General features: G+C 31.8%; 1 pseudogene across 3 annotated transcripts in view; it reads right to left on the bottom strand.

Moving 5' to 3' along the window:
* Nucleotides 1-3,917: 3,917 nt before the first annotated feature.
* Nucleotides 3,918-22,254, bottom strand: part of LOC106645560 (ATP-binding cassette sub-family G member 1 pseudogene) — a 51,602-nt pseudogene continuing 33,265 nt past the window's right edge. The window contains exons 1-2 of one of the 3 annotated variants that reach the window (XR_016293301.1): nt 14,684-16,585; nt 4,082-4,118 (exon numbers count right to left, since the gene is read on the bottom strand). The product of XR_016293301.1 is annotated as an ATP-binding cassette sub-family G member 1 pseudogene, transcript variant X1 (transcript). Of the gene's footprint in view, nt 4,119-14,683; nt 16,586-16,904; nt 17,037-22,254 lie in introns of those variants that run through there. The other 2 variants (XR_016293303.1, XR_016293302.1) reach the window with 2 other exon arrangements.

The following is a 22,254-nucleotide window of genomic DNA, read 5'->3' as shown; positions in this document are numbered from 1 at the left end:
ATGATTTTCAGTAGAGAATTGAGGCCAAAATTGTATTTCTTTAAGAACGCTGTTACTTGGTATTAAATTTTTCTTATGGTAATAATCCCATCATAATGAATTTCGATTCCATTTTTTAATAATTTTTTTTTTATCGTAATCTTCATTACTGTAAGTATTAAATCTTAAATTGGGTAACTGCTCTGCATTTTTATTTGTATAGCTTACTTGATATTAAAGGGAGTGTCGAAAGTGGATTAAAATTTTTAACTTATTGCAGTTAAATCTAAAGTTTTGTCGTCAGAGAAAGTAGATTCTTCGTTTAAGTAAAATATAATAGACTTCTTATTAAGGTTATTGGCTTGGCATGTACTATATTTGATTGTCATATTAGTTCGTATCAGTGGAATTCCTACATTTTTTTTCAATAATTCTTAAATTTCACTGATTTCTGAATTGTCATCATTTAAGTTTTTTATCATATCCTAAGGGGTCTCTTCTGCAAGTGCATTCATTATGCATGGCATAAATAATTGTTCTCATAATGGTATTGGCACTTTGGATTTTAGGTCACCAAACTGTTAAGTATTCGTAGTATTGGGTTCAGATGACGCCTTTTTCATTTAAGGTTTTGGTATTTCTTCTGTTTGTTTCGCTTCCAATATTTTAACTATTGTAGGTGCATTTAGTTTACCTTGTCTACCTTCCATACTTCAAGGATATTTTAATACTGTCTCTCTAGGCTCCTTTTTTCTTACTCTAGGTGCTGATTGTATACTTTTAATTGTATTGGAATGAGATTTATTGGTTTTTGACATATTTTGGTGAACTGTGAAAGTCTCAGTTTGTTAAGGTTTTATAGGTAACAAACGAGTTTTTAATGATATTTGACTGTCTGAAGAATTATCTTTATCACTTACGTTCTTATTTTATTAAAATGAATTTTTTTATATGGCGTCTGCATTATTTATTCTAATAGACTTATTTTAATAAGTATAGCTATAACCTTGAAGTCGTGCTCTTCATCTATTCAGCCTGCTCATAGTAGTGTTTGGTAGTAGACAAGCAACAGGGATAGTTTTTTTGTTTAGTTTATGGTTATCTATTACTGATCTATATTTTTTCGTTATATCAGGTCCTTGTTACTTAGGTACTTGTTACTTACTCTATCCAGAGTGGACTTCTACAAAGGCTGTTCGATTCTACTTATACCGTTTTCTAAAATTTTTTCTATTTGAGCTTTAATTTCTTGGTGTCACGATAAGGGGTAGCAATATTGTCTGACATATACAGGACGGTCGTCTGTTGTAGTTTTTTTATATGGCATCGTAAAAGTACGAGGAGCTGGGTCACCTGGAATGTAAAATAGGTCAGCGTAATTTTATGACATATTTTTCATTTTTGATAAACTAGCTTTTGCATGATAAGGTTTTTTTTATCTAATTCATTATAAATTTCATGCAATATTTTATGTTATTAAAATTATTTTTTTCAAAGTCAGTATTAAAAAATTCCTCAATTTCGTAGATTCCATAACACCAAAAGGCTTAAGTTTTGATGCAGGTATTTTTATTTTTATTAGCTTAATTTTTGAGCTTACAGCTATTGCATACCAGTGATCTTCTTTGTTATCAGCTACCATTTTGCTTATATACACTACGGGTATGGCAGTAATTGTACGAAGATAATCATGGCCAATGATGTTGTTTCTAGTCGGTAATTCAATAGCTAGGTTTGTTCTGTCTCGTAAATTATAACTTTTGTTTTTATTTACTTTAAATCCTTAAGGCTTATAATCAACACTATCGGGTTGGGGTGTAAGTAAATGATCTCCGTCGTGAAATAGAAAAATAATTTTTTTAGAAATTGTTTCAAAATTTTAGTTAGGTTTAAGTCTTACAGATTTTTCTTGTTTTTTTAGTATTTTAATAAAGGTTACTTTATTATTGCCGTATGGAAAAGGTACAGGTTCAATTAGTCTGCTTTATACCATGAGTGTTCTTAGTTTGCATTTGATTCAAACGTTTTTTTGCGTTAAAAACGAATCTTCTAAAATTCATTAATTATTTATTGGCGGTCTTGGACTCACAACGTGAAATTCGTGAGCTGTGTACAATAAATTCACCGTAGTAATATCTAAAGTGTATATTCATTAAAGAGCAATTTCTTTTTATTTAATTATTTCATCACAGCTTACTTCTGTGCCATTCTTTAATGCGTTATAACGATTGACATTTTTTTTACACCTTAATCTAATATAAAAATATTCAAATCTTTCTGTATTATTTCACAACGTAACTTTACTTCGTTAGAAGTAAAAGACTCTGTAAATGTCATTGCCATTATTTATTTTAGACGCGTAATAAAATTTAAACTCGCAATCGCGTTCAAATGGCAGGTTTTATTGTCGTTTTCTAGAAAAATAGGGCAAAAGTCTGGGTATCGTTTTTGATTTTGATATTGGTTTTGGTTGTGCTATTGAAATAAAGTTCGTTTATGGTCAAAACAGCTTTGAGTATAAGGATAAGAACAATGCATTTGTAAATAGTGAGGAGTATAAAAATTTGGAGGATTAAAAGTATGAAAATTCCTAAAAGAGAGAATAGTAATGATAATAGGGTTAATTAAGAAGTTAACTTAATAAGTCATCTACTCATAATTTTTTTCTACTATTTCTGGAAAATTTTTTTTTTGTGTACAGTGAAGCTTAGTATGTAGGGCTCTTGCTTGACAAGAACAGTGCAAAGGGTCATCCTTTTTCTTACCCTCTTTCTTCTTCTCCATCATTCCACCACAACTTGCTTTCTGGACAGCCAGAGAAGTATGTATATAATATACAGTAGCATACGTGTGCGTGCTCTCACTTTTTTTTTCCTCGGCATCACCAGAGGCGTGAAGATTTCAAAGTGACATTAGCCAAAAAACTCTTAAATGACAGAGACAAAGTCGAAATTTTCAAAATAACATGCAAGCCACTACAATATCAAAAAAACCCATTCATAAATTTTCTGCGTAAGCATTTAAACTAGTACACATTGATCCTCACGTAGCAAATGCGTTGCGTTAAATTGTAGCATGATTTCACGTAAGAAAATGCCAGCCCTACTTAGATATCATAGTTCTTCTACTCATGTATAAATAAATTTTGTATACCTATATAGGTACAGTTAACAAAACAATTATCCATAGAATTTTACTAAATTCGCGACATTTAATAAGATCAGCTATCATTTAAAAAAATCAAATGATTCATCGCGTAAGGAATAGAACTTTGATCATTTTGAAAAATATGGAAGTTATAAGCACTTTAATTATCCTCATTGACTTTAGTAAATTTTAAAGCACAATAAACTTATGCATTCTTGTGCTAGTCAACAATGCTGCCAACTTGTAAAAAACAATAACAGAATCTCATGAAAATTTAATATAATAATATCCATACTAATTTAAATGCACCGATATTTTTTTTGTACGTGTAATAATATTGAACGTTAGGAAATAACACGATAAAGAATCATTTTTATCATGGGCTTTTATAGGGCAGCTGCTGAATTAGTATCAAAAACTACAATAGAACTCACACATGTCAACAAATTTTACAGCACTAATAAGAAATCATTCAAGAAATAATCATTTAAGGTTTTAACTTCTATTTAAGCTTTTATTACCGATTTAAACATACGAATATTTTTCAAAACAGCGTTAAAAATCACTCATCAGGTTAGTAGTCTGCTATACTTATCCATTTTATTTAAAGTATTGATAGTGTTGTTACTTACCAAAAAATACATTAATTAGGCAACGTCCTGAAGAATTTTTATTTATGCAAATAAAAAAAAATCTACCGAAAACTTGAAAGTTTAGTAGATTAGAGTATCCTACAGTAATTTATAGATAAACAAGTTTTTGCCTTTTTTTAATTTATAAATCTATGTGTTCTTCTATACAGCATTACAAATAGAATCAGAAATCTAAGATCTCGTGTTTGGAACCACGTGTAGGACCACATGGAATACCATACGGCTTTTCTGAAGTAATTACTCATAGAATTATTTCATCGATTTTTTAGGTGGGTAGCATACTTAAAATCTCTGACTGGGACTAAGTGTTAACATGACGTTCCTGGACGGCGCAAGAATCTAAAAGTATATAGAACAAGATGGCAAAAGTACGCACGAAAACTAATAATGAAAATAGAGTAATTAATGAACATTTAAAAATCATCTATTTTTTCAGTAAAATAATGTTTAATTGCTGAAAAATCATATAATTTCAATAAATACTTTCTTTATACAGACTTTTTTGAAGTTTCACTTTTTCTGGGGGTTTCTTAACCCATTGGTTTTCTTGTTATTTATTTATGTATGAAATACACCACACATTATTTATACATTACATCACTAAAATATTAGGCTTGCACGATAATGTTTCATGTAATGATAACATGTTTTAAGAAATAACAATACAACTGTACCAATCACACTTTGCTGACAATTGCGATTGAGGTTTTTGGATCATTGATGATGAAATTTCTAATAAGCAGTACAAGAAACGCCAAATACAAGTTATAGTGTGACAGATAAGCTTACAAGTTTTTTAATTAAGTCTTTCGAAGATTCCACAGTCAATTTTAAATATATGGAAATAATAAGTTAGTTACAATTTTTTAATTGGTATACAGTATTAGAAATGGAAAATCAATGTGCAAGCATACTATTTATTCATACATAAAATACAATTTCCGCATCTATTCATGTATATAACACTTAATTTTAATACATATATGTTTTCTCAAAATGAGGCTGGTCGTATTATATGTTAGTATATTATGAAATGTTCACCTTAAAGCTAATATACACACACGCATATAAGTGACGTATAAGCCTCTCTTGTCATATAAGCTTGTGTATGTACACAATATGACTTGTATTAATTTGAGAGACCAATTGCGTTTTTACTAATAATATGATTCGTCTTTATTCACTCGAAATATAACAAAGTATTATGAAAAATTGTATGAAAGGTGGTAAGAAGATTGTGGGAGTCTGTAAGAGTTGGTAGGGGTATGCACAAAAAGTATGCTACACTGGTAAAAAGGAAAAAAACTTCACCCTAACATTAGAAGAAAAATTATACAGTGGTTATAGGTGGTGTGGGCGGAATGCCCAATATAAACAACTTTGTTCAATAGAAATGTATATCTATATAAAAATATACATCTACATACAAGCTGATATGTTACAGCGTAGTCTTTCTAAAATATTGTGTAGACTGATTGTCACTTAAGTGAGCCTCATTATTACGTAAACTAATCACAAATTAATTTTACAATACTTTTTTTTTATTTAACCAAAATTATACCTTGTACTTAGATTATTTAAGGTGTTAACAAAAGTTGTAATATTGTCGTGCACCCTTTGCTTGCGTAAACAAAATAAAACTTTTTTAGCTATCTCAATATCTTATAGAGCAAAAAGATCTTATAAACTCTACGTCACATCTTCATACGTCATCTTGATTCCATTTAGAAAGTCACAAAGACTGTCGAAGGTCCGAGTACTGAGATGATAGAGCACACTAGCAGCTCGTTTTTCCTCTGGTACTGCGTGATAGTGTAAGCTGATTTCTAATCACTGTATTTGCCTGTCCCATTTCATGTCATGCTGCACAGAAGGTACTAGAGCGAATGCTGCCATGGGCACGTTGGCAGCTTTCTTTTTTGTAGACATCACTGCTTACTTTTCCTTTTTTTTTTTTTTTCTGAGAGTTTAGTGTGCAAACCTGAACTGACGGTGTCGAATTTATTTACCGACTAGCGTTATCAGTACTTGTATAAATGTGTAAATTGCGAGGGCCCATTGCTTTCTGGGTAAACTGTTTTTCAAGCGTATCTAACACTTTATAATTCCATCTCCGTTGCTATTTGTTACGAATGCCTTTAGATGTCTAGGGATGTGAAGATAAAGGCACTCTATTGAATGAACATATTGTTTTAAACTAACTTAATACAGTATTAACTAAGAGACACAGTAAACTGAAAGGTAGCGAATAAGAATAGCATCCAGCTGCTTATACTTTACTTCTAGTTCTTGTTCGCTGGCTACAGCAGAGACGCTTTCATCTCTGTACCTTAACACGCGCTGACATTTAATAAAATTCATTTCATACTAATACATATGTAGCAAAGTCGCTAAAATTGTTGTAATAGCTAACCACGAAAACTACTGAGCCGATTTTGCTGAAATTCTGCATACGAATTCTTGACACTTCCTAGATGGTTTTCGTACAGTTTTTATCTTGAAAAATTCAACAACAATAGCAATAAATAAGCTCAAAGTTTTGTAAGAAAATGTCAGCTTTTCACTTTGGTTCAGTAGGATCCACTTGGTGGCGTAGTCATAAAATCGGAGCTACCTGCAACATAATTAAATAGGTGTGATTATAATACGCTGGAGCGTCTCAAAAATTTTTGTAGTCATTAACTAGCAGTACATAGAGTTGCATCAAGAATAAAGGTGATAGTCGTGCAGCTGGACATCCTAGTTACCGATGACACTCTTCGCACATCTCGGTGCCGTCGGAGAATTTTATAACACAAATGTAAGCTAGGGAAGATAGCCCTGAGAAGCATGGGCATCTACAACGGCTTCATTCTCAGTGGTCATCTCAATGGCCTACCCACAGAGAAGGTATTCTCTTGGCCCACATTCCTGACTAACGATGAGCTATTGGTTATCCCGGGAATGAACTGAAGACAAGATATTCTTAGATCAGCGGCGTGCCTCCCTTCATCACGGTCTCTGCACACAGAGACTTCAAGGGTAAGAATTAAGCTACCCGCAGCCAGCTCTTCATCATTATGAATAATGAGAAGGAATAGCTGGAAGTCTCACCACTGGACATTTTTAGAGCCATTATAGGTATTTAAGTTCCCTACTTAACCATTAATCTCATTGGTTCTTTCAAGGACCTCCTAAGTTAAAACGACCTTGTCAACAAATACATTTTCACCACCATTTCTAATAGTTATTTGTCAACTAAAAGACTATGTCAAATGAAGACAGCCACTATTGAAACAAGTCAGTCATTCACTGGCAGTCGTCACGAGCAGAGTTGTTCTTCGCAAGGCTGGAAACCCCAGTGAACAACGATCCTGTATTACCCTCTCGACTCGTAGCATTTAACCAGAAATCACCGATTCTCTCCAAGGTATGTGCTGGGTGCATCTAACAGCTATGAAGGGGTAAAAAAAACTTGAGCCAACGGGACAGTCTTTAACAGGCAAGCATCATGAACCAATCTCCCCATTTAAGATTACCAAAATAACTGAGTCTGCAAAAAAAGGTTCTTCAGACACCAACGCCTTTGATGTTATACCAGAAGACGTTGGAAAAGATATCTACAACTATCTCCAAAGCTTTGGACTTTGTAGTTCTTCTCCCGATCAGTCTGGAGCTTCAACAGCAGGCTAGAGAAGATCACCCTGAGGTATCCAGACAATCACAATTGCTGTTATTTTCAGTCAAGGAAGAGTTTACTTAAGAAGCTTACTTGTCTTTTTTAGGGCCATCGGACGTTAAACTACCTTACCCATAAATATATTTGAACTTAACAAAGTTGACAGAAAACAGCCTTTAGGGGTCACAAAAGTCTTAAGAATGCCAAAAGTCGCAAAAGGGTGAATTGGCAGGAAAACTTTAAATGTATTTAATGTATACAATTTGAGGCGTCAAGAAACTGACGCTGAAAATTCATCAAGATTGAAACAGCAGCGTCAAAATCAACAAATAAAGAATCCATTACGTAAGAGATCAGATTTTCATTGTACCCTTATCATAATCTCTTCAATCTTTGAGTTTTTTACATAAATGGAAAATGTATTTGTATGCAGCGATAAAAAATGTAGAGATAAGGCTCCAAGACTTTGTTTCTTTGATAGTAAAGTTGTGAGATAAGAGAAAGAAAATTTTTTCTAATATATATTTTTTGGGAGTCTTAAATCTTAACAGCTTCAAAAAGTAGCCCTTTTTGTAAATTATACAGGAAAAATCGAAAATCAACAGTCCCTTATAGCCAACGATTATTTTGTGATTTAAGGAACGCTCTGTGTGTACTTTTTAGCATAATTATATTTTTTTTAATTTTTACAGCTTATTATTTGACTAAATAAGCTGTATGGATTCCAAACATAACTGTGAGGCTAGAATCTGATCAACTAAGGATTTTCAAGACTTACCACCGACCACTTAGCCTCAACGGCCACTGAGAGCAGCTGTATTGATGGCCCTTTTAAATGCACTATTGTGTATTTGGTTGTACGTCAATGAGCCAAGACACGGACACTGGCTTCACTGAGCCATGCCACATCCGTGAGACCCCCCTGGTTAATGGGTCATCGTTCCCGATGACACTTTTTGCTACGTTACCTGCTGGGTATTTCTCTCTAACTTCGACAACTGTGTATTACTTTTCTCGCATATGTTTCGGTTTTCGCTGACAAGCTGCATCTTTGTAGCATCGTAAGCCGTTCTCATACTGTCTTCTAACCTTAATATCGTTTCGTGACAAAGTAGCTTCATCAGTATTGACTGACTAGGAGACGTAGTTCTTACAGGTCACCGAAGATAATGCAGATTTCTTTCTAGTTGGCATTGGATATGCCCTGCACATATCCAAGTTAATTTTGTGCAAATTACCCCCTCAAAGGCCTTAGGCACTATTTTAAGCTACATCCTACCTTGCTGTCACCTAATTATACTTATTACAGGAATAAGCTTTGGGGATTGGCTTGTAGATAGGGAACAGGTCATTCTGATTCATAAAATGAATAGATTAAAGTGTCAAAATATTGTAGTGAGTAGTTCCACCTTAAAGGGGGTGTGGGGACTTAAATCCGATCAATTAAAGATTTGCAAAACTTTACGTTGACCACTCAGCCACGATCTCTGCCGACAACGGCTGTATCATATGCATTTTCAGATGCAGTACAGCGCGTCAGTTGTACGCTGATAATTATTAAAGAAATTATGTTAATAGTTTTAGTATCTAATTGGCCTACTATTCTTATGTTGTTTCCAGAGAAAGTGCTCAGAGTACTTAATCTTGGTATAGCTGTTCACGTACGAGTTTAATAAGAAATGAGGCATTTTAAAAGTGGTAAGAATGCATCGAAGCGTTAAAAAATATTCTTTTATACATTTCTCTGGTCAACGAGGTTTTAATTCAATTAATATTGAACTATTAAGGTTATTTTCATTTGCTACAGTAATTTTTTATTGACAATGCCTTATTGGTGAGCGTGATGCCCCCAAAAAGTCGCTTAGAAATAGTGGTAAGTTACCACAGTAGTTTTCATGGCTGATAATGTTTGCTTCTTACATTTCTTAGGTTTCTTTCTACAAATCTGATATTATTTTTTCACTGAAAGTTGTACGTCCATGTCTAAAATGCATTTAAAGTGAAAATTTAAAAAGATTTTTTTATGCTTTTTCAGATTTAACTTGCTATAACTTGGAAAATTTTTACATTCTTCCTTTTAACCTTATCTACGAATTCTACGAAGTGTGTACTTCAAAACAAAGCTATCAAAAATTCCGAAAGCGTTTATTAATTATGTAGAATTTTTTAATCCTAAGTATTCAATTTCAAGCATGCTGACATATTTTTGAAAAAGTTTAGTGACAAGGCCTTACAGTTCTTAAGAATAATAATTAAATACTAGAATTTGATACATTCAAAAGTTTTCTCTAAAGTTTGACCTTTCTATTTATCAAAGAGTTAAAACTGGAAGATTAAGGAGGGTGGCTTTGAACATCAAGGACAAGTTAGAAACGCAAGGTTTTAGACGAAGAAAATAACTATTATGAGCTTTTAGTCTTTAAAATAATAATCATTAAAAAGCGAACAACTAACATTCGTTGAACCTGTGAAGCACAAAACTGAAGTTGAACTTTCAAAAAATATATTGATAGCTCAATAAGCTAATAATATTTTTTCATAATTTTGTAATATCCATCCATTTTTGTAATATTTTTATGTTAATTAAATTTTATTACTCGTTTATTTTTATCTTTTATACATTGTTATATTTTAAATCTTAGGACTTTTTGATAAATGTTCGTCATCGGAAAACATGCTCATCATAATGTTGTCATCACTGTATACATTTTATGTTACACCTTAGTACACATTGTATCATAAGCAGAACTAGATCTTTAACTCTTAAGTTGACAAAATTAAGGTTTCATTATTGTTAGATGCATATTTGGCGCTCGTAACTGAATTCTAACGCATGCGCAATAACAAGAAGACGAGACGCCGTGACGCTGCACTTCAGCGTCTAATACCTATAGTTTACCCACTCTCGCGCGGTCAGTCAGTCTGTCGATACGCACTCCCTGCTTTTTGTATTTTCCTTTTGATTTGATCTTGCTTTATTTCAGTTCAGCTTACGATTGTATCCTTGATTGTAAAGACTAAAGATAGCATACACTGAAGATAATGAGAATAAACGTGTCCGTGTTTTATGATAAAATCGACAGTGTTGTACATTTTATTGCCCGATCACATACCCACACATTAATACTGCTAACAATTATATAAAAATAAAGTGAATATTCGTTGCTGCTTATTTATAGAGGTTGAGAGTTAACCCATTACTATCATTTTTGGGTTGTTATATAATTTATGTGATTTCAATGTAAGCTTGTTCTTTGATTTTTATTGTTACAGTTTACTTGAAATGGATTGCTAATATACAACTGAAACGTTGTATATAATTTAAAGATGAAAAATGAACTTTTTGACAGTATGTTATTTATATAAAATATTCATTTTTTACATTAGAATCATGTTGACTTAAGGAGCTCATTAGTAGCTCTATTCATGAGGTATAATTTAATCTTACCTCTTTTAGAATGTCTTTATTTAGGCCACTTTTACCAGAACAGTTTGTCACAATAGAATACTTGTGTTGTTATCTCTGTCAATTGGATAAAAATGTTGTATCATTAGTGACTGAAATTGATAACGAAATTAGTTTTGAGGGACAAATCTGGGAAGTAATTTTTTTTATTTACTTACAGCAAACCTACAATAAAAAGTTAGATAGACATTAAAAAATAATTAGTAGCCCTTTCGTTGCAATAATTGACAAGTTATTGTCTTTCAAGAAGATAAAGAGAAGGTTTATGCATAAGACGCAGAAATTAAAGTGTTAAAAGCACATTTAAAATATTTGACTTGATGATTTTAAAACCGTTGAAAAAGTATATTATTTAGCCTCACATAAATTTCTTTGAAGGGCCTAGCCATATGATAAGGTTAAAAGTGCCTTAGCTCCAAAGATTCTGAAAAAATTCATGTCGACAAAGTATGGAAAAAACATTTTTCAATTTCTTTTTATACTCCAAAACTGTTATGGGGTCACTGTGGCCCAAAATGTGTTTTTCGGTTTTTCTCAATTTTCTCGGTATTGGAAGCATCAAAAAATCTAAAAAAATTCATCAAGGAGTATTTTCAAGTTTGAAATAAACAACAATTTTTCAAAAAATTTTGACTTTAAATTTAAATTTTGAAGGACGTTTGAATTTTTTAAAATAATGGTTTTCGAAAACCTGCCTGGGTGTACCGCTAAAAAAAATTTGTCTTGAATTATATTTATGTTTTTTTATCTTAATAATTTTTTTAGGTTTTTTTAAGACGTAGGACATATATAAGAAAAATAAAAACTCTTTTTCAGACATTTTTCTTTATTTTTCCGATTTAACAGCTTTAATATGGTACTAATTGTTAATAAAATAACACTGTTGTTATTTTTAGTCTCAAAACTACTTTTTTCTGCCAGATAACTTTTTTTATAAAAAAAGTATGGGAAAAAAGCTTAAATGAATAATAAAATAAATAAAAACTGAAAATAAAGTAAGAAGATGGATTAAGCTCACATCTTAGTGGAGCAAGCTTTAATTACCCAATGAAGCGGGCTTCAATCACATTTTCCTTATACTACGGGTATTTTTTTCTCATTTTATTTAACAAAATGACGTACTTGATGACGGAAAGTACGAGGAAACTGACAGTTAGTCAAATTCCGTCATAAAACTCTATACATTCGTATGTTGTAAACAAGAAATACTTTTTTACACCATGTGAGTTTGAAATATGCCATTCAACTCTGTTCGCAGTTTACCTGTCGTTAGAGAAATAGGGCGAGAGCAGTCATTGGAGTAAGACAGATAGGAAAGGCTAGGTAAAACAGAGAGAGAGAAAGAGTGAGAGAACAAGAGAGAGAAAGAAAAAAAAAGGGGTTCAGTTGGATAATAAATTGCTTCCTACAGCCGCAACTTATTGTAACATAGCTGGACTTTCACATAACTTATTGGGTAAAAGATTTTATGCGAATATGCGACTGAAAGAGAACTGAAAATATTAGTTGCAGGGTCGAATAAGCTACATTAAGCAGCTTTGTATTTAGTAGGAGAAATAGAAGAGAAAAACAATACAATTTCAGAGTTTTAAAAAAAGACTCCTACAACCATAAAGTTTATAGCTCAGTCCAGGCACATTTTGAACAAAATATACGTAGGTTTTATTGAGTATAGCCCACAAACAATATGATGCAGTACAATAAAAAAGTATTGCTGTGAGTGCGCAAACGGAAAGAGAACTGTTAGTTGCTGTTCACACGTAGCTTCAATTCTTCACTACTCATTATTTGCGAGACACCAGTCTAGAATTATTAAACCAGCTGAAAAGCTTTTAGAAGTTTCTATGAATAATGATTTTATTCCTGTGATCGATGAAGACAGTGATCACCAATAAATTAAAAGAGCTAAATCAACATAGGATTATTAATGTTACGAAAAATATGTGATAATGATTTAATTAGTTTTTTTTTAAATAAATCATAAAGAAATAAAAAAAACCTGCTTTATATAATATTATTAAAAAGTTAAAAATAAGTGATTTTTCATTGTTCTGTATGTTTTTTGTATTCACTGACAAAAAACTAATTTTTTCAATTTTTTTTATTTTGTATTCACTTTATTAATTGTATCAGCTTTTTTATCATACTTCTCTATAGAAAAATATATCTCCAAAAAAAAATAAATAGGTTTAAGATTAAAAATGGCTAGTGTTATTTTATCAAATATTGGTGTCATGTTGAAGCCGTTGTATCGAAAAAGTAGAGAAAAATGTCCAAAAAAGAATTTTTATTTTTCTTATATATGTCTCCAGGCTTCAACAAATCTTTGAAAGTGTATGATGATTACAAAAATATAATATGCAACAAAAATTTTGTTTTAGCTCTGCACCCAGATAGTTTTTTTAAAACAGTCTTTAGTTCAAAAATTTTAAACGTCCCTCAAAATTTAAATTTTTCACTAAAATTAAAAAAAAAATTTATGTACATTTTTAACACAAAAATACACCGTGACAAATTTTTTAAAGATTTTTTAATGCTTCTAATAGAAAGAAAATTAGGAAAAACCAAGAAACACGTTTTTGGTCCCCAAGTGACCCCATAATGGTTTTGGGGTCTGAAAAGAATTTGAAAAAATTTTTTTTTAAACTTTGTCGACATAAGTTTTTCAGAATTTTTATAATTGAGACACTTTTTACCTTCTTATACGGCTAGGCCCTTAACATTATAGCATCCTCATGCTATAAGATTTATACATGCATTTATAACTAACTAAAAGCCCTATGTTGACTTCACTTAAGTGCAGACTTTGAGAAGGATTTGTGATTTCTGGATTAATGCAAGGAGTCTATTTTTGGACCAATTATTATCAGAGTTAGCTCTTAAAGTCTTGTCAGCAATCATTATAAAATGAGTATAGATATTAGCAAGGCCATTTGACTTCAGATGGCTCTTAAAAAAACTAATGAGATTAATGGTGGATCATTAATGGTCACGACACTCTTCAGCGTTAAAGTTGGTTGTGCTCTGGCCAGGCGTCCCCTAGTAGTATGCCAGAGATGATGGCATTCAGAACGCTTTTTTTATATTTTTTTGTTATCTTGGCAATCTAAAGTGAAAATTACCCTAAGTTGTTAGCCCTGTACTTAACTTACTGCCAGTTAACGACTATAGAAATGAATATTTTGCTTAGAAATATTAAAGTCAGATTCACTAAATTTAATTACAGGTGGCTTTATGTAAAATTATGACATTCAACTATTTCTACTTTACAAACTTCTAGAATTTTTGTAAATACCTTTTTAAATATTTACTTAGAATTAAAATATGTCATTATAATAAGTTAAAGTTATTGCTAAAAATTTTTATATGCCTTATTTTATAATTAAAAACTGTAGACATCTATACCATAAACTATATATATAGTAAATTATTGTATACTCGACAAAATATACATTTCCTAGTTTTAAGCATCTTACAGATTTTATTGTCATTGTTTCAAATAAAACATGGGAAGTATCGTTTTTGTTACACCCGGCATACTAGTTATTAAACTAATTCTCACAAAGTTACGATTTCAGTTGTAATATTCATTGCTATCACTGTGTGTATTAATCATAAACTTAGATTTGCATAAGTAAACAAGTAAAATAGTTAATTATTACTTTTTAAGTTTTTAATGGGGTTAACCTATCTGTTAACATCAAATATCAAAATTTTTTTTAAAACTGTGTCATTGTAAATGTATTACATGTATATGCAATTAAAAAATTATCATCTTACCTGTTTTCATAAGTCAAATGTTTGAAAGTTTTCTCTTAAGAGTACAATAAGCTATGCATCTAAGTGCTATAAAATAAACTGTGAGAACAATAATGTGAATCCAATAATTGTTTTCAAGCATCGCCATTTCTTTCAGCACAATTTTCGGTATACGATACTGACAGTAATTTATATCATCCATCGTTGGGCAAGGTAAATTTGTTCTGTCAAAACCGTAGACTGATTGGACCATAGCTTCAACCCCGTACCTGATATAGCTGATAAATGTTAAATAGTACATAATGCGGGGCATATGGTTAAATAGAACAAGAATTCCAGCGAATACAAGAAAGGTACAAGTAGTGATAGCCCCAAGAAATGTACCGTTTATCGGGCTTACTGTAGTACCAAGAGCAAGGCCAAAACTTTCAGAAACCAGAGCTACAAGAATTGTGACAAGTAAAAACATCATGAATCTTTTGGCATCTGGTGGCTGGTTACTTAAAAAGTATGCAGTAGCTGAGTAAACAATAGAGAAGATCATCTGAACTGGAATACTTGTCAGAAGAACAGCTATATAGTAAGTCCGCAGTTTGTACCAGTTATTAAATTGTTCTTTCTTAAGCACTGGCAATTCAGATGGAAATTTAAGGACTGCTGGCATCATGCTTGTATAGCACATATATACTGAGTTAACGAGCATGAAACAAATGTTGCTAAAAGTTTTGGAGCCATCAGTACCTGCTCCAGTGTAAAGAAACCCAAGTAGAAGGCCCGTAAAGATATGAAGCAGGAGTTTAAGATGAGTAATCGTCCAGTCCCGGAATAACTGAATTGTGCAACGATGTAACAACACCCAAAACCTTGTTACTTCTGAAGGTGGTTGTATAAAAACTCTAGTCTTACCTTCTGTCAAATATTTTTGTATACTGTCTGAGTGATAAAAGATACTTTTGACTGGGCTTGTTCCACGCCATGAAAGCTCTGACGTAGCTGCAGCAAGACGATCGTTGAAGTCTCCATACTCTTTGGTGACGATTTCTATCATGAAGTCTGCAGGGTTATGATACTTAGGACAGCAAAAACCAGTACTACGTAGATATGCAACCGTATTTTTTGCACTACCCTGGTACATACAGCGACCTTCTGCCAGTAAGTATACATGGTCAAACAATTCGTAGATAGTGGCACTTGGTTGGTGGATAGTACAAATAATAGTGCGTCCACCCCGTGCCAGGCTCTGTAACATTGCAATGCATTGAAAAGAAGCTGAAGAATCAAGACCTGTAGTTGGCTCATCCAGAAACATAACAGGAGGATTGTCAACAAGCTCTAAAGCGATACTCAGCCGCTTACGCTGGCCACCACTAAGTCGATCACATTGAGTCTCTTTTGTCTTAATAAGATCTAAAATTTCAAGTACATTATTAATCAGCATTTGTTTCTCATTTAAATGTAAGCTGTGACCAAGTTTGAGATCTACAGCCATTTTCATAACCTCTTGAACGGTAAACAAGGGGTGTAACATATCATCCTGCTGAATATAGCAAGATTCTTTTCTGTAATCGTTCCAGTCACGTTCACCGTTTTTTGAGCAAACCCTCATGTTTCCTGTGACATTAGACTTCTGAAATCCTGTTAAAATATTCAAGAGCGAGGATTTCCCAGCTCCTGAGGGACCCATAATAGCTGTAAGCTCACCTGATTTAAAACACCCATCTACACCTTTTAAAATTAGCTTTTTTGGATTTCCAAAGCCTGTAGCTACTGAGTAAGCAACATTGCTGAACTCGATATTTAAGGACTCTGACTTTGGTAAATTAATGATCGTATCTCGTTGAAACATCCTTATGAGGCGTTCTACAAGAAAAAAAAATTAGCTCATAAATAACTTCGTCTTTATAATCTGACCAATTTTATCAGATGTAACATGTACAAAAAATTTTTTTTTCACAGCTTGATTTTTTTTAGAATATAACAACAAGGTCTATATCGTATTTTTTATAAAATACTGTCAAACAGATTTAAAACGTGCCTAATTATCATGCTTATCTTTATTATTCTTTCTTGATCATCTCAGTAAAATTCTAAATAACTAGGAGCATTAATGTAGGGCTTAGTTTCTTTTTCTCCAACTTTTCAAACATAAAAGAGCTGCATTCCTTGTAACAAACACATAAAAAAAGTATTTCTATATAAACATTAAAAGAAAAAAATTTACTCTTATTTGTTTATAAGAGCTTAAGTTTTGTTTCGTTAAGACTGCATTAATAATTATTTTTGTTTAATGTTGAATCTTTTTCATGTTCTTCTATCCATACAATTCTATTTTCCGTTTTTTTGCAAATACAACTTTTTTTCGAAGTTATCTGACCTAAAATTAAACAAAATCTTTAATTGTTACGTATAACAGTTTCTAATGTAAGTTATTTCTGGTATTCAAATTTTCATAAACATAGAAGTCGTTGAAAAACTATAACAATACGTGAATATTTCTTAAATTAATGCAATCATTAGTATGTCAGAATTCAAGGAGGTATGGAAAATTGAATTTTGTTACCTCAATGCAAAAAGATTAGTAACTTTGAATTAAGACAATTAGAAAAAAACACATAGCTTTTTGGAGTTTATTGACGTGTAATAAGAATAAAGTAGTCTTAGCAGACTTATTAACTCAAAATAGATTTTTATGTATTTATATAACACCATAACTCCTACCTGGGTGATAACTATGAAAAATGAAGAAACTTGGAAAATGAATATACTTATATTGACTCTACAGAAAATTACTTTTACATGCAATGAGCGTATTTACAAGTAGAAATAGTTCTTCTAATTGTGACTTGAAGCAATCTTAAACTCATATGATCAGCATAAGATCTTAGACTTAGTCTTATTTAACACTTTTCTACGAGCAAAAACTGGCCCGTGTATAATAAAAGTTAGAAGTACGTTAGTACGTTAGATAACTACCACTGAAAGCAACATCAGTTCACCATTTTATGATGGTTGAATGAAATATCTAAGTAGTGAAAGCGAGTGTGTTTTTACAATTCATGTAGTCTCCAAAGCTGAGATCACATAAAAAAAAATTGCTATTTGCAATAAATTTAAGTATGTGAGACCGAAGAAGAGGTCAGCTCAGATCGTCCATCTTTCTTACTCGTAATTGCTTCAATAAATAATTCCAGCTCATACAATTAGGAGTTTATGAGAACAATTGTCTTTCTAAAATACTAGTGTTTTAAATTTTTTGTGCCTAATTTCATTGACACAATCATTTTTATACCTCGCAATGTTATATAGTTATGTAAGACTTTATAATAAAATTGCTTTATTTAAATAATAACATATATACTAACATTCTACTACCTCAAGAGATCGCATGGGCATTTTGCACCATAGGTAGTTACCTAGTGAATAAAGTCTTAGTGCAACAGCACTGGTCTACTAGAAGTGGGCCAACTTCTGTGTACAGGGATTTTTTCGCTCGAGCTTGGTATGTTAAACTCTCTCATGATGGTTGACGGATAGCTGAAAAAGTCATTAAGAAATACGTAAAACCGGTAGATCTTAATCTGTTCTTTCTATTGGTGCCATTTGTTGTTTCTCAAAAAAATTTTTTTCCGTTGAGAAAAATGAGTCAGAAGCTCTGTACATTTTTCTAAAATTTTTTATGGGCTGAAAAAATAAAATTTATAGAAATCAAAAGAGCAATGCTTGAACATCAACAAATTTTTAGAGTAGAAGAGCAAAAAATGCGTGAATTAAAAAAAGGTATTTTAAGAGGTATAAATACATTTTTTTTTTAACAAGAAACAATTAAAATAAATAAAAAAGCTTTTTTGAAGGTAAAATAGAGTTATTAGCGTATTTAATTTAATAATTTAATGCATCTATAGTTATGCATGAGTTATTATTATTAAGCGATCTGTATAACATTTTTGGTTTTGTACGAACATTCTCATTTATTATCTTTTTTAGTTGTATTCGCATTTTTTTCAAATTTATATAGCATAGACCGTTTTGCATATTTGAAGTTATACTTAATAAAACTTTGCGTCATTAGTAAAAAGAAAAAAAAAGTATACGCGACTTGAATACAAACTACTAGCATAATGTATTATGATAGGCAGATTTTAACACTACCCTTGAGGTACTGCCTGCAGCACGTAAGGTTATTTTAGTTACAAGTACAACAAAAATTTTAACTAGACTGAACGCTTTTACTTTAAAAAATTGAATAATAATTTTAAAATAATGTGTTAAATAATTCTTGGTTTTAGTCAACACTACCTCTAATTTTAAATTTAAGGTAGTGGAATATAGTCCCAAGCTCACTCACAGGCCATGGGACTAGCAGAAAGTCCAACTACTCACCAGTTCATAGGAAAAAGAAGAATATAACGTTTGTAAAATGTATGCACTATAATACCTTTATATTTATTTCCTACTTCTAGGTTTCTTTCTTTAAGATCACCAATTAGCTCGTAACTCTAGACAATATGTGACCAACTTATGACGTGCAATCAAATTATAATTTCAGCACTTTGACACTGTACAACCCTTTCATATTACAATTCTTATTTTAGTGTCCATAATTTATTTGATGAGGTACTCCATACAAGTTCATTATATTTGTAGTTTCATTATTAAATTACATAATTACAATTGTCATTTTAACAGCTGTCTTCGAATTTTAATAGTGCATCCAAGGATTAAATTGATTAACTAACAACCACACTCTATGAGTGGTGGCAGGCTACAAAATAAAACGCCAAGCAAAAAAATGCACCTTGCACAAAGCTTTTGTTAAGCCTTCTATGTTTCACATACTATGTTGGTACTAGCTTACTTCATGCATTTGGGCTTAGAGGCTTGCTTAAGTTGTCACTTGACACTCCAAAAGCCATGAAGTACACAGTCAACTTTGTAAGGTGACGGCTTCCGTTAAACGTAACTCTTTTAAGAGTTCTCAAATTTTTTCATTGAGGTAATAAATATAACATAAAAAAGAACAACATGAAAAATTTATTTGTTTACGAAAGTCAGTACTTAATACTTTCCCCACTTTAAAATTATTGCTGTCCTCGATAAGTACACAGTTATTTCGTAGTATAGGTTTGATGGTAGATATGTGAGGTATGGTATCTCTATACTTTCGTGCAAATAAAAGTTTTATTTTTTTTATCGTTCACCTTTGTCGTTTGCCTTTTTTCTTGTAATGTGTTCTTATTTGCAAGACCTCTCAACGGTAGTTCGCGTAAACGTATGAGATAAGTGTTGTGCCCTGTTATACAACACAGATCGTGGTACCAGTCATATAAGACAAGGTTGACATTCTTATTATAAAAATAGCATCTTGTTTCAATTTTAATTTGGATTCCACACAACATACTATGCAATTGTAAGTCACACTTATACATGTGATTTCCGCATAGCGTATGAATGTTAGGCCTTTTTCTTGATTACATGTCCGTTAATTTTTAGCATACCAAACTCTATGATTTTGAAGTTCGTTATACACCCTGATGCTTAATCTTTCGGTGCAATACGTGGAAAATGCCATGTATATATCCATTTCACGATCTCTCGTGGATTGGAGTTTTATATAACTAATATCATTGAGTGGTTTCTTTATAAAGACATGAATTTCGGTATTTACACGTTTTACTCGTACAAAGTAAGAAATTCATATTTCTTTTATTGTCATTGCATGCTTTAGTCGTCGCAGTTTTATCCAATTTAGACTGTAATGGTCTAAATATAAGTGGCTGCTGCTTACTTAACGTTTGTTCTGTCATAAGCGCCTTGCAGGGTTTTTCATTCGCAAATACTTTTGGAGGTACCAATTAGGACATTTTCCCTCTTACGGTACCAATCAGGATCAACTGAAGACCACTCATCAATGATGTAGTGGCATCGGTGGGCTCTGACAATGTGTAGTAGATGGTCTTGTAGCTTGTGTGTTGAGCAACACAGGGCTGTTTTTGTAAGGCTTGAACCGTGTGGTACTGTTGTGATAATTTATTTAAATCTTCGTTGTCTGTAAGGCCCTTGATCATAAGGTTTAGGCAACGTTCAATGACGATTGTGTCTACTATGTTTGCTTTTTTATGTTATCAGTAAGCGTACGTATGACGGTGTTACGATGATTGTTAATTGATACCTGTGTATGTATGAGTACTGTTGCAGTGTACTTTATGCTATTAGTAATTGTAATTATGTGTAAGTTATGTGTGGAATGTAGATATGAAAATAAAATCATACTTTTAAAGTTCTTGGATGATGTGCAGGAAATAAATGGGTGGTTGCAATCATTACTTATCATGATATGTCAAAATATTTGTGGATTCACAGTACAATGAAATAAGTAATATTAATACGCGCTAAAGCCTAATATTCGAAAAAATTTTGTGAATAAAGTAACATGCAGCTGAAATTGTATACAGCATGTCTTTTATTTTCATAAGCTTTAACGTATATCTTTATTTTTTATACGCGATACCAAAAACCATACATTTTTTTAAATTAATCTTAAAGATTGAACTGGAGTATAAAGTGCAACAAGGAAGAAATAAGAATAAATAAAATTATGTGATGTCTGTATCTACCAATGCATTTAAAAATGTGACAGTAATATTCAACTAAATGAATGTTTGCTCATTGGCTTAAAATTAAGTGATGCATTTTCTTGACGTAAAAAAAAACTGTTGAACTGGTAGGGTTCAATTAATAGGCTCATTTTTTGTTACTGTTGATTTTTTTTCGTAAAGCGATGATTCTAGCATAGGTTGAATTTTTTTAAAGTTTGTGTACGTTACTGTTTTCTATATATAATAACATGTCGTCGATATGTTATTAACTTAAGTTTTTGTTGCTATAAAGGGTGAGTCAATTTCTTCTTCATTTTGTGTTTTGTACTCTTTTTAATTGGTTCAGCGTATCTCGTGCGATACTTGGGTTAATCGTTATGGAACGCTTGAATAACCCTCTTAGGATCTATGAATTGAACGTATCCTTGAGGTAATCTTCCTTGTCAATCTCTAACGGCATAAAAATAATCTCGGGTACTAAATTGGAAATAATAGTTAAAGAAATCTCTTTCCCTTTTGTTTCTTATACATCTGACGGTAAAAGACACATAAGTCTTTTTGAATTAATGTTTGGTATAACATTGTTACTTTTGGTCCATATTATTGAAAAAAACTTTTTCAGTTGACAAATAGTTTATTTCATCTTGAGTAAAACATAAATAAATTTAAAATTACGTGCGTGGCGCTGAAATGCTAGGCCATGAGCATGCGTAAGAGCTCTCTAGTCAAGTGATTGATACAATTGATGACGATACGTTTGTTCAGTGAATAGATTACCGTTGCTGAAGTAAAATGTCCTATGTATGACATGGAATGTAAATAATTATAATACAATTAAGTCTATTATTGGAAATAAGTTTTTAACTATTCATTTGTCCCGGTTTATTTATTTTGAAGAATATCAAAAGTATAAAGTGTCTAAGCTATCATTCCTCCATTTTGTGTTTCATCAGATTTTTTATTAAACGAATCTCTATTGTTAATGGTAGTTATAGT

This window comes from Copidosoma floridanum, unplaced genomic scaffold (assembly GCF_036245765.1).
Source record: "Copidosoma floridanum isolate Cflo_tuat_1 unplaced genomic scaffold, Cflo_Japanese_pri ptg000027l, whole genome shotgun sequence".
Lineage (NCBI taxonomy): Eukaryota > Metazoa > Arthropoda > Insecta > Hymenoptera > Encyrtidae > Copidosoma > Copidosoma floridanum.
This window is presented reverse-complemented; position numbering and strand designations above follow the sequence as displayed.